This window comes from Phaethon aethereus (assembly GCF_964289735.1).
Source record: "Phaethon aethereus genome assembly, chromosome: 8".
Taxonomy (NCBI): Eukaryota; Metazoa; Chordata; class Aves; order Phaethontiformes; family Phaethontidae; genus Phaethon; species Phaethon aethereus.
Window position 1 is genome coordinate 23,627,323 of NC_138584.1, and position 12,492 is coordinate 23,639,814.

The window sequence follows — 12,492 nt, forward strand, 5'->3', positions numbered from 1 at the left end:
CCTCTTCCCTGATGATGTCTCATCCTTCCAGGTGGGTGATCTGCAGAGATTGTCTTGAAAAGTGTCATTACTCCGTCACTCGTTTGGTTCAAGGGGAGACCAGTGTTGAAATTCTGGGCCGAGTGGTCGGTGGCAATGGCTTAATTGATTTTAGTCTGACTAGGAGCCTGCTCAAAGAATAGAGTGTTCTGTGTGTTGAATAATAAAACAAATTTTATTGTCAGTGCATGATACAGATGTGTGGTCAAGCTCACTGCTGGTACCAGATGATGCAATCCTTAAGAAGGTTAGGTCATGAAGTGACAGATTAAGTTATCTGGAGTAGTAAAGAGTGGTCTGGGTTTTTGTGGTTTTGTTTTTGTCTTGTAGGGGATGCGGGGGAGCACTGTTTGTTTTTGTTTTACTTGGGAGAACAGGGTAAAGTATGCCGCAGGTGCCTGGAAGCTTTGCAATAGTGTTTTCCAAAGAGTCTAAATCATGTTATTAGCAAGTTGTGCACTTACTGTGTTGAGAAGTTACTGTTAGCTGAGGCGTTACTAGTTTCTTCAGAAATTGTTTCCCTCCAAACGGGTGGAATGTTGCGGCACTGTTTGATAGCTCTCAGAAATGAGGAAAGTAATCATAACAAATCAACCAAAACTTACCTTTAAATTTGGCTTATGGCTTTCTCGAATGCACCATGTGGCTTCTGCATTTCAAGTTTGTAGAATTACTGGAAGACAGTTCACAAGATAGATTGGCAAGAACATTATACTGTTGAGGATCAAGGATCTCAGTTTGGTTCATCAAATGGAGTATTTGACCTTGTTCAAACTTCTAATGCATGTGGAAAAGATGCTGTAGTGCTCTCTTTGGCAAAAGAGGTTGTGGACTTTTTAACACAACTGGTACTTTTCTAAAAGATGTATTTTATTTCTTTTGAGGAGGGAAATTCTATGACTTGCACATATAGAGGTTAGGCTGAGTGATCATGGCCTTCAGGCCAAACCTGAAACTGCTGGTATCTTTCTTTGTTTTTATTGGCAAACATGGTATCTGAAAACTTAAAAAATTAAAAATAAAAATCTGACATTGCCTTGTAACCTGCAGATACTACAGCCAAGCCTTAAAAACAAAATACTAAGTATTGTTACTATGTTCTCCCTCACCAGTGTAAAACAAATAATTATCAGTATTATCTTCTGTATGAATTTTGGAACTCTGCTTAGAATATAAATAAATAGTAGAACTTAATGTAGGTACAATATCATCTTCCTCTTTTAAGAACTTTCTGAGTGCTTTTAAATCTGTGTTTGTGTACATATTAAATGTAAATAGTATAGAAGAGGAATATAAGGTAATTTAACTGCAGTAAGATGTCAGAAACTGAAGCCTTCCTTTCATTATAGAGATGAAACCTAACTGCCCTTTCTAAGGCATGGCTGTTGTTACATATTGATTCTGTGGGGATAAATTAGAGACACTGAAGAAAGAAGACTGTTTACTACAGTTAAGGCCAGAAAAATACCACTAATGGTCCCTTACCCTGATTTGTTTCATGGCACAGGACATGATGTTTTCTTTCAGTAAATTCATCATGGATCACAGGCTAGTTAGCTTGATTTAAAGACTTCAGCTGACGGAGAATCTGGTAATAATGTGCTACATTATTCCTATGGATACTCTTTATATCAAAAATTTTAAATATATTTAAGACTTTGGCTTCAGGAAGGAGTGGGTTTTGCCTGCTAGAATCCAAAGTGTTATTTATTCTCTCCCTCAGTAGCTACTTGCAGATTGCTGTTCAGTCACCTTCTCCCAGTAGCTAACTGCATTAAACTAATACCGTGCAAAGAGGTAGTAACTTTGCTTCCCTTAAACTGAGTGGTGCACTTGACACGCTTGAGGGACAGAATACCATTCAGAGGGACCTGGACAAGCTCGAGGAATGGGCCTGTGTGAACCTCATGGGGTTCAACAAGGCCAAGTGCATGGTCCTGCACCAGGGTTGGGGCAACCCCCGGTATCAGTACAGGCGGGGGGATGAAGGGATTGAGAGCAGCCCTGCTGAGAAGGACTTGGGGTACTGGTGGATTAAAAGCTGGACACCAGCCGGTAATGTGCACTCTCAGCCCAGAAGGCCAACCGTATCCTTACTGCACCCAAAGCAGCATGGCCAGCAGGTCGAGGGAAGTGATTCTGCCCCTCTACTCCACTCTGGTGAGACCCCACCTGCAGTGCTGCATCCAGCTCTGGAGCCCTCAGCACAGGAAAGACATGGACCTGTTGGAGCGGGTCCAGAGGAGGCCACAAAAATGATCAGAGGGATGGAACACCTCTGCTGTGAGGACAGGCTGAGAGAGTTGAGGTTGTTCAGCCTGGAGAAGAGAAGGCTCCGGGGAGACTTTATTGCAGCCTTCCAATACTTAAAGGGGGCTTATAAGAAAGATGGGGACAGACTTTTTAGCCGGGCCTTTTGCAATAGGAAAAGGGCTAATGGTTTTAAACTACAGGAAGGTAGATTGAGACTAGATACAAGGTAGAAATTTTTCACCACGAGGGTGGTGAAACACTGGCACGGGTTGCCCAGAGAGGTGGTAGATGCCCCATCCCTGGGACCATTCAAGGTCAAGTTGGACAGGGCTCTGAGCAACCTGGTCTAGTTGAAGATGTCCCTGCTCATTGCAGGGGGTTGGACTAGATGACCTTAAAAGGTCCCTTCCAACCCAAACTACTCTATGATTCTAATTCTACTCTAACTAGGTGGCTGTTGTCTTGTTCATACATGGAAAAATCATATTTATAGTTCTAAAGACAGCATCTTGCTCAGGATTTATGTTCAGTTCTTTCTCTAACATGAACCTTAAACCCTAATGAGGTTGACTCTTTTCCAGGATGTCCTTTAATTCTTTATTAATGTAATTCAGCGTTGGACATTTCATTATTTTACCTAGGATTGGTGTAAGGATGGCTGACCAGTAGTTCTGCAAAGAATTCCATGCTACACTTACAATTCTTTCTCTTATGTAACTTCTCTTGTACTCAAAGAACTATGCAAAGTTAATATTCCCAAGCCAGGTATCATAATTTAACATATTTAGAACTGTTAAAAACAAATTAGCTTGCCTGTTGATTTAAGAATTTGAGCTGCATAATTGCTTTTATTCTAGCTTTTGTTTTCAGTTGCTCATATCATTAGGAAAGCATCATCTCTGCGGATGACATTTTTCAGGCTTGGTCTTTGCCATAAAATGTGTGTATTTGTTGGGTTTTTTTATTATTTGGATAAAGTTGGTTTTCTGTTTTCAGGCATGAATAAAATGAATAAATGTTTTCCCATTCTAAAGCTTCCTGACTTTTTAGTGCAATTTTAAATGTAAGTAGGCAAAATATGATGGAAATAGTTGAGATAGAGTAAATATTTTTCAGAGGCTGTAACTCTTCTTGGTAAGTGCTTCTTTAATGGTAAAAATGTGAGTTCAGACTTTAGCAAGCACAAGCAAGCCCTAGGTGGATTAAAGAGCAATGCCCTGAGAAATCTCAAAATGTGGTTGCTGGTAAGGAAAGACTAAATTTTTTTTTTTTTTATGAGGTCCTCAGTCAATCAGTTCTTATTCTAGCAATGCTTGATGCCTTCGTCAATAATCCTAGCTGGAAAAAATCCTAGGTTAAGTGTGCAGATACGTTTATTGGAGGGTACTAAATAAAGGATTGGTTACTTTTAGAGAACAATCTGGATTGCCTGATTTAAATGGCCACATTCCAACAAAATATATGTTAATACATCCAGTATGAAATAAGACATCTGGGAGGAACAAATGCAGATTATACCTTCAAGATAGAAAAACTCTGTCTTGGAAACAGACACAGAGAAAGCTTCATGTAATCTCAACAAAATATCATAGCTGAAATGCTATTTCAGGTTCATATGTACACGTAATTTGAGAAATTTTGTGTGTAGCACTGATTTAAAATTAACACCCCCCCCCGCCCAAACCCACAACCCAAGACTTCTAGAATACTGTGTCCAGTTTTGATGGTGTAAGTCCAAGAAGGGAGGAAAAATAAGAGATTGAAGGAAAGCCACAAAAAATGAACAAGGACTGGCTTAAACAGTAAAGTAAACAAGGCTCCTACAAATAAGTCATCTTTCTGAAGCAGGAGTTATATCCAAATGAGGAGAATAGGAAAGAGCATTAACTTTTGCAAGTTAAATATAAACCATAATGAGGTAGGCCAAAAAAATGTTGAGGAACAACTTTATAAAGGCATAAAAAAAGAAAAAAAGAAAAAAGCTTTTTGTCTAACTGTCAAAAGCAGAAACCCTGCCAGAGATCCCGATGGGCTGATAGATGATCATAATATTACATGTGAGCTAAGGGAAGGTAAAGCCATAGCAGAAGTTATTTGCATTGCTATTCACTGCAGAACAGTTCCCACGTGGAGCCTTCCTTTCTGGGGGACAGGCTGGGGGAAGCTGACAGAAGGTTGACATTTTGGAGCAAATCGGCACAATGAATTGCTAGGAAAAGTTCTCACTTGTGAAGAACTCGATGGTGAAGTTGCTGAGTTACACACGGTTGTGTATAATCATTGCTTAAATTGGCCTTAGAATGGAAGAATGAAAAGCAGTAAACGTGTCATGCTTTTCAAGAGGGGCCCATGGAGCATTTGGGAAACTGGAAGCTAATAGTGAGCCTGATTTCTGTATTAAGCACCTCGGTAGAAACTATAAAAAAAAAAAGAATAGAATTAGTGTTCGTTCACAGGAATAAAGGCAACGACAGAGAGGAGTCAAGTTGTCTTCTGCAGCAGGAAGTCCTGCCCTGTAAATCTGCTCATGTTGTTTGAATGCCTGGAGGAGCATTTGATAAAGGCAATTTAACTAATGCAGTATGTCTGAACTTCTTTAAAAAAAAGAAAAAAAAAAAACAAAACACAAAAAAATCCCCACACAAAACCCAAACAAACCCCCCCCCACACACACACACCCCCCAGCCAAACATTTGGTGTTTCAAAGACTTTTGGGAAGTTAAGCTGGTGTAATCCTGTAGTGACGAGGTAAAAATTGGAAACTATAGAAAAAAAAAATAAGAAGATTGGACAGTACAGGGTCATTATCCCTGGAGTGCTCTGGGGAATATGTGCTGGGATCTCCGCTGTTCAAAGTGTGCATGAAACTATCTGGAATGGAGGATGAATAATAAAGCACTGACACATTTTTCCAGGTAGCAAGACCGAAAGCTGACTGAGCAATGTCAGAAGGACCTCACGGTGCTAAGTGATGATGCAATAGCAGCCCAAATTCAGTTCTGGTAGATGTAAGGTAGTGTTTGTTGAGAAGCTTGATCTGACACCCTATACCTAATGATGGACTTAGTTACGCCTTGCAAACCGGGAAAGAGATCTTGGCGTTACTGTGGATGGTTCTGTGACTTACTGGCCAGCAATGGTTAAAAGACCGTGGACATACTAGGAGACAAGTGCAGAAAACCCAAGAATGTGTTATACCACTGTATAAATACCCCTTGCGCCTCTATTTTCAACACCACCTCTAATTCTTTTCAACTAATTCTGAAACAGATCTCGAAGAATTAGGTACATGTAGTGGTAATAAAGAGTAAACAAAAACACGGAGCTATTTCCATGCTCAGAAAGATTGAATAGATTTAGACTTCCCAGTTTGAGGTAGAGCAAGCAAAGGGTATTGATAAGTACGTGTAACATAGTGAATGGCATGGAGAAGGTTTTTAGGTGATGGCTTCTCTCAGTACAAGCTTTGGAGGTACTAAATGTAAATATTGTGCACTGTGTGTAAAATAAACGAAGGGAAGTGCTATTTCATGCTATTTCCAGTTGCTTTTTTCTGAGAATGAATTTCATAGTGGGTGAAGATGAAAAAGATTGACAGTTCTATTGACTATAAGGATTCCGAAACAGGCAAGGAAATCTCTGAAGTTGTAAGAGGCTGGATCCTAAATGGATGGTAGAGGAAGATTGTAGATTTATATATTCCCTGTTTCTTAGACTTTTTACTGAAATCTTGGCCAATGGACACAGACATCAAGTATGAGGCTAAATGGATATTTGGTGTAATCCATTGTGCCCATGCCTGTTTTTTTTGGTTTGGTTCTGGGTTTTTTAGTTATTATGCTGTAAAGACAGACTGGCATAGCTTCAGAAAAACATGCTGTAATCTGAATCGTGACAGTGGCTCCCCACCAAGAGAACTGGATGCGTGATCTCAGTACTGCATCTCAGTGTAGGAGCTGGTTAGCTGGGCTGCATCTGCTGCTCATTGTAACCGAAGGAGTTTTCTAGTTTTTCATTTTCCAGGACAATATGATTCTGCCTTTTTGCAAATCTCCCAACAGTAGATAATGGTGCAAAGTGCCTGAAGTAAGGCTACTGGTTTCAGAATGATACAAAGAAAATGACAAGCATCTTTGGTAAAATGGCATCAGTAGGTCTTTGTTCAGTCAATTAGACTATTTTTAGTAGGTCTGAGGTCACCTACAAGTCTGGAGCTAATGCTTTGACCTTTTTGTAGAAGGCACTAGCTTGTGTTTGCAGTGGTAGCACTGCAGTCTCCTGCATGTCTGGCCTTACTGTGGAAACCATGCTGCCAGTGTACAGCTCTCTTTCTTTTTCTATGCGCTATTCTTTATCAAATGAGAAAGGAGACCTCTGCCCACAGTTTGCGGCTGACACGCCAGCCCGGGACAGTTCAGCTACTGACAGTTTTCCAACCACAAGCTCTTGTAAGCTGGCAGCTAATACTAGAAGTTAGAGGAGGCAGTAAATAGAGAGGGAATATCTGCATCCTTCAGACTTGGGAATCCGTGTTCGATAAGAGAACATGGGACAGACGTATTTAAAGAAAGATAAAGAGTGTCTGAAAAAAATTCTGAATAAGAGGGAAAGGGGAAGTTCAATATACAACAAATCTATAGGTGTTGTGACCAAAATAGTGAGTTTAAGTGAGAGTGATTCAAATACGTAATAGTGAATTTGTGATTCAGATATGTAAGGCTATTTTTTAGAACCAAGGATATGTTCATAAACATCTCTTTCTAATGAATTGGTGCTAAGGAATACTCTTACATACATGAATCACAACCTTCTTTTCTTCAGCTCAGAAACAAAATCAGTTTGGTTTGATTATTCTGGTAATATTAGCCATTAGCAATTGCTACTTTCTTAGATTTTTTTGGGGTTATTTTTTAATATAGCAGCCCACTCTCCATTCTGAGGAAAACTAGTTCTTCTGTAAACTCCCATGCATTTATATTTTAATGCCAAATTGTTTCTTTGTACATAAAGTTCAACACTTTTTAAGCTTTCATACCAGTGGAGAATACATGGCACAGATTTATGCCAGACACAGGAATTTCAGTGGCTTTCTCTCAAGTCATTCTTCTGTGTTTTTTCTGATGTTTAGTTCCCCCCGATATTGTAGGTCACAGGCTCCTGTGTGTTTCTCCACTTCCACAGGCCAGTTGTGTATAGCTCAGACAGCTCCAGAAGGCCTTTCTCTAGAGCGTATAGGGCTGACTCCTGTCTCCTTGATAACAGAGCTTGGCAAAATTTTCTTTGCTATTGCTGTCTTGCAGGCACAGTGTATGCATCTTTTATACTTTAGGAAAAAAGCATTCTTACATGCAAAAAAAGTTCTTCCGTGCATTCTTGCATTCAAATGCGGGATGGAGGCTTCAGGTAGAACTGGAGCCTTAGCAAGGGCTTTAATAGGGATCAGGATAATTTCAAAATGTGGTCCCTTCATCCCATATACTTCCCCATTCATTTCTATATCCCCTTCTAGATGCTGTGCCTCTTATAATAAGCACACAAGAGCATCTTTTCATTCCACACTTTCCTGCTTTGTTACTTAGATATTCAGAAAAAAATATTTTAAAAAGAGACTTTTTAACCCTCTGCTTAGAACTGACTTTATTCATGTTTGGCTGTCTCGGTGCCTCATGAATTACTGCCATCCTCAGTGTGGGCTTGTCCTGAAGTGACAGGGCCTGAGCTCCGTGCTTAGAGACTGTCAGCGCAGGTGATGGCTGCTTCTTTTGTGATTAACTATTTAAGGAGAGCGGAGGAAGCCAAACGATGGCAGCCTCACATGGTTCGTGAGAGCTCACTGAAGAAATAGGCTGGATAATTAGTTTGCCACTGAGGATTGCTTTGGGAATTGGAAATTATTCCCTGACTGTAGCATAATCCATCTGCTGCATATTTTGCAGTCTCTTCAGGTACAGTGGGTAGTATCTCTTAATTTTTTAAGACATATAAAATTGTATATATGCTGAACTAGTTACTGATAGTAAGGTTTTTTTGTCTGCTAACTATATGTATAATGTACATCTCATTTTGAAATACACTGTAGTGGTTCGTTTTGTTAATTTGAACAAATTTTGTTAATCTGAAGTGGCTTGCGTCCAAGGAAAGAGTGGACACTTCTAGAGGCTCCCACTGAAGTCTGTGTCCCAGACGCTGCTGTGAGGGAGACTTTCCGCTTTCCCTCAAAATGAGGTAACTCCTGCTCTAGGAACAGAGTGTACTCAAAGCCCTGTCCCTTCTTTAAGTCTGTTGCTCTGTTCTTGTGCATTCAGGAATAGTGTGCGATGGTGGCGGAGACTGTTTCATAGCTCAGCGTTAGATTTGGTGTCCCGGTGACTGTAGCTGTAATCACAGCTCAGTGAGGAAATGTGTATGCGCCAGTGCCCAAAAGGGTGTTGGGAGGTGCTGGAGCTCTGACATGGAGTGCTCACAACTCCTCTCAGATCTGTATCTTGCTTATTCTACCTGTCCCCGCACCAAAGACGAAGGAAATACTTGTTGCATTAGTGAGCTTTGAATTTGCAGGGACAAGTTGATGCAGGTGTATTTTCTCCTGGGCAGTGCTGAACATCATTAGCTTCCCTCAGTTCCCTGATTAACTCTGTCTTAAGGATTTCAGGACTCACAGGAGGGGAAAGGAGGGATGAAAGAGGAATTGACGGTGCCTTGGTCGGTTAAGCGGTCAATGCTTCTCATTTTCCAGGTTCCAAGGTGTTCAGTGCCTGGCTCGTGCCCGGGGCATCGGAGCATGCCGCTGCTTATGTTTACCTCCCGTCACCTCCTTACTCTGTGTTTTGTAAAACCCAGGCTACACAAACATGCGAGCCAAAACATGCACGCTCCTCACATCACTTCTGGTGTCTGGGCAGCACCTCCCCAGCCAGAGCCCCATGGCTTTTCCAGTAACACATCTGCGGATGCTGTCAGCTGCTGATGCGCTGTTGCTGCTGGTAAAGGGAGGATTTTGCACTGCTCTACTTTTCTTTCCTTGTGATTTTTATGAAGTAGTGCTTTTTTTCTCCCTTATATTTTGGTTCTGGAGTGAAAATTTTCTCACTTTTTCACCTCTGCAGTTAGCATGTTGGGTATTATATACCATTTGAAGGCACTTACAGAGGATGATTTTTAAAAATATGTATTAATGTCAATTTTGGATGACAGAATTGGGTCAGAGTATACAACAGGTCTCATTTTATGTTCCTCTGATAATTCTGATAATGTGTGTGTTTTTTATTGCCATGTGCTCATTTGGGAGCCTTAAATCTCTCATACTTCTGCCTAAAGGTGGAAAGTATGTAATCCCACAAAATATTTTGTCACAGCTGGCTGTGCTTTAGTGAACATACACCACAGTCTGTTAGGAGACAATTGCTTTTACCATTCAAACTGGGATTGCTGTCTGAGCTGTTGTTGCTATTTAGAACTGGGGCAATTGGATTGCCCTTCGCTGCTTCAGTCCCTTCCACCTACCTTGTCTGCAGGAGGAAGCTGGGATTAAGAGGCAAAATTTGATAACTCACGTTCAGAGTGTTGCAAACCTCTGGTACCAAAGTGGTGGTAACCAAAGCTCCGTTTAAAGAGCGTGGTCAAATAACTAATTTCTCCATGACAGATTCCCAGCATTCTTTTTTTTGAAATTCCTAGCACCGATTAACCAGCTGGAGCTCACACTTCATTGAAACAAACTTCAATGGCAGAAGCTCCTTTCTTCACTTCTGTCAGCCTCTGAAGATGAGCATGCTGCTGCAGTCAAGTTGAAGTAGATGTGGCATAATGCAAGAGTAGATTAAAAAAAAAAAAAAGGCTCAGGTTCTGTGTCTGCATCCCCTTTTCTACATGGCACTTAGCTTAAAAGCGTTGATGCTGCCCCTTGTGCCGCTCCATGACCTGAGCTAGCATAGCTGCCTGCAGACAGTGCAATAAACTGGATAAATAAAATAATCCTTATGTCCAAACATGAGTTTTCCCTCCCCCACCCATGTACTTGTTTTTTGCAAGATTATTTTTAATCCAGATCACTTCACTGATCCAGTTTATGAAATTACAAAATCATTATACGGACCCCGCCAAGGGTGCAGCTGGGAATGAAGAGCTAAGGTGATGGGACTGCAAAAACTCCGTAAGCCAGCCTAGGCACCAGGACAGGTGTATGGGGAACTACTGGTCAGGAATTAGGTATCTGGTTTGTCTGGTTTTAGTTCATGCAGGTTGTTCTTTCTACTCTTTTTGTCTTAAAAAATGTGCAAAGTAGTACATGCAATTCCCATGGGCTGATCATGACAGCAGTTTCTACATCAGATCCATTTTTGGAGCTGAAATCTTTCACGGTTAACCTCTCTGGAGAGGTTTCTTGGTTTTTTTCCTTTAAAAAAAAAAAAGTGAATCTGTGTGATGTGTGGGCTTTGTGCCTGAAAAGTTTTGTCTTCAAATTCCTTTTTGTGACTTCTGAATTACGTGAGACTGTGAGATGAAAGCTGGAATATGGGCACATGGACCTTACTGAGTGCGTGCCTTTCTGGCTTCCAAAAAGGTACAGAGCATATGCGTTCTCGCTTCAGTATGAGTACACTGCATCTTATGCCAGAGTGGGAACAGGACGGGGGGATTTGTTTGTGGGGTGTTTTTTTGTTTTCCAGAACACTACAGTTATTTCTAAGTTGTGAACTTTATCCAGAAAAAGGGACAACTTTGCAAATATACAAATAAGTAACCATATTTGCATGAGCATGTATGATTGTAGTAGAAACAATAAACTTCATGAGTGCCACCAAATAAGCATATTTTATTGTGCATGTGTATTCGGGCTCTGTTGCTGTGGCCCATCTGCTTTTAAAGCTATACCAATAAGAATGTTTAACTTTCAGGAAAAACCTTGCAGCAAAGATTGCTTGAAGATCTAAATGCATTTGAGTGGATGAAAATACCCCTGAGTGTGAAGTGAAATGCATGAAAAATATCAGTGAGCATGAAAGTTAAGCTGTGTATGTAATATCACTGTGCTTTTGATATGCATGTCTTACCTTCTTTTCTTTTTCCTCACATACCCAAAAGCACTTTCTTAGGGGAATCTCTCTTTTTATTAAAACTCTGCCTTTGACCCTCTGAAGGCTCATCTTTATTGGTCCAGCCCATCATCCCCACAGAGCCCCAAGAAGATCCCTGGTGCCTCTGAGGCTCTGTATGTCACCAGTGATTTCCTCTTGCTGAAGAAAAGTGTGCAGCTTCCCTTGGAGTTTTCTGGATTGTGTTCAAGAGTGGATAATTGTTCCTTCTGAACTACCTACTGGTGGTTTTCATCGAGGTTCCTATCTTTGGGTTGATTTAAAGTCAATTTATTTTCCTCTTCTACCTTTCCCTCCTCCTCTCTTACTGTCACACTTTGTTCTATTATTGAAATGTTTCAGAAGTGTCAGTGCATGCAAATGCTGTCACTGAGCCAATGTACTTTGGCTACGAATATGGATGAAAAGCAAGTTTGATAATTTATGCAAGATTATTAGGCCAAATTAGAAGCAGTCTGGGGAACCCTCCAACTCTACATTAGGCAAATTAAGGTAAAAACTGGAAAGATTAAAAATTCTCTTTGTAGGAACATGAAAAGTCACTTGAGAATGTTGTTCAGATAATATTGTAGAAGCTCTGACTCCACTGCAGTGTGAACAGCATAGGCTCCTTGGCAATTACTTTCTTGATACCTTTTACTATGATTCAGAGCTAACTATGCAGCAGAATAAAATCCATAAATTAATTACTAAATACTATAGAAGCAATGCTGTGACTGTTGTAATAGTGTCAGGAATCACAGTAGCTTGCTGAAGTTCCTGTAGTTTCCCAAGGACTCTTGCTCACTGGTTCAACCCAACCCAAATGACTTGTAATGCTGGAAACCAAGGCTGAGTGTGTTACCACATACTGCAGTGAGGCTGACTGCAATGGGATGACGTATTTTACTAGTGTTACTCACTATGTTTTTTAATTCTGCTTCTATTTTGCGAAATTTCTGAAAAAGGTTGTTTTCTTTTTATGTAACATGCCATACCTTTAAGAACAATCACATCGTTTTCTCTCCTGAAGCACTCTTGAGTCATTGATTTACTCGCACAGGAACTTTCTGTGTGTGTGTCAGGGCTGTCGCTTACTCCAGTGTCCAGCTTGTAAACGAGAAAA

At 40.6% G+C, this 12,492-nt stretch overlaps 1 protein-coding gene across 9 annotated transcripts in view; it reads left to right on the forward strand.

Annotated features, from left to right (window-relative positions):
* ST3GAL3 (ST3 beta-galactoside alpha-2,3-sialyltransferase 3) overlaps positions 1–12,492 on the forward strand; it is a gene marked incomplete at both ends in the record, with an annotated part of 188,601 nt that overhangs the window by 72,490 nt on the left and 103,619 nt on the right. The gene's annotated exons all lie outside the window — the stretch shown is intronic.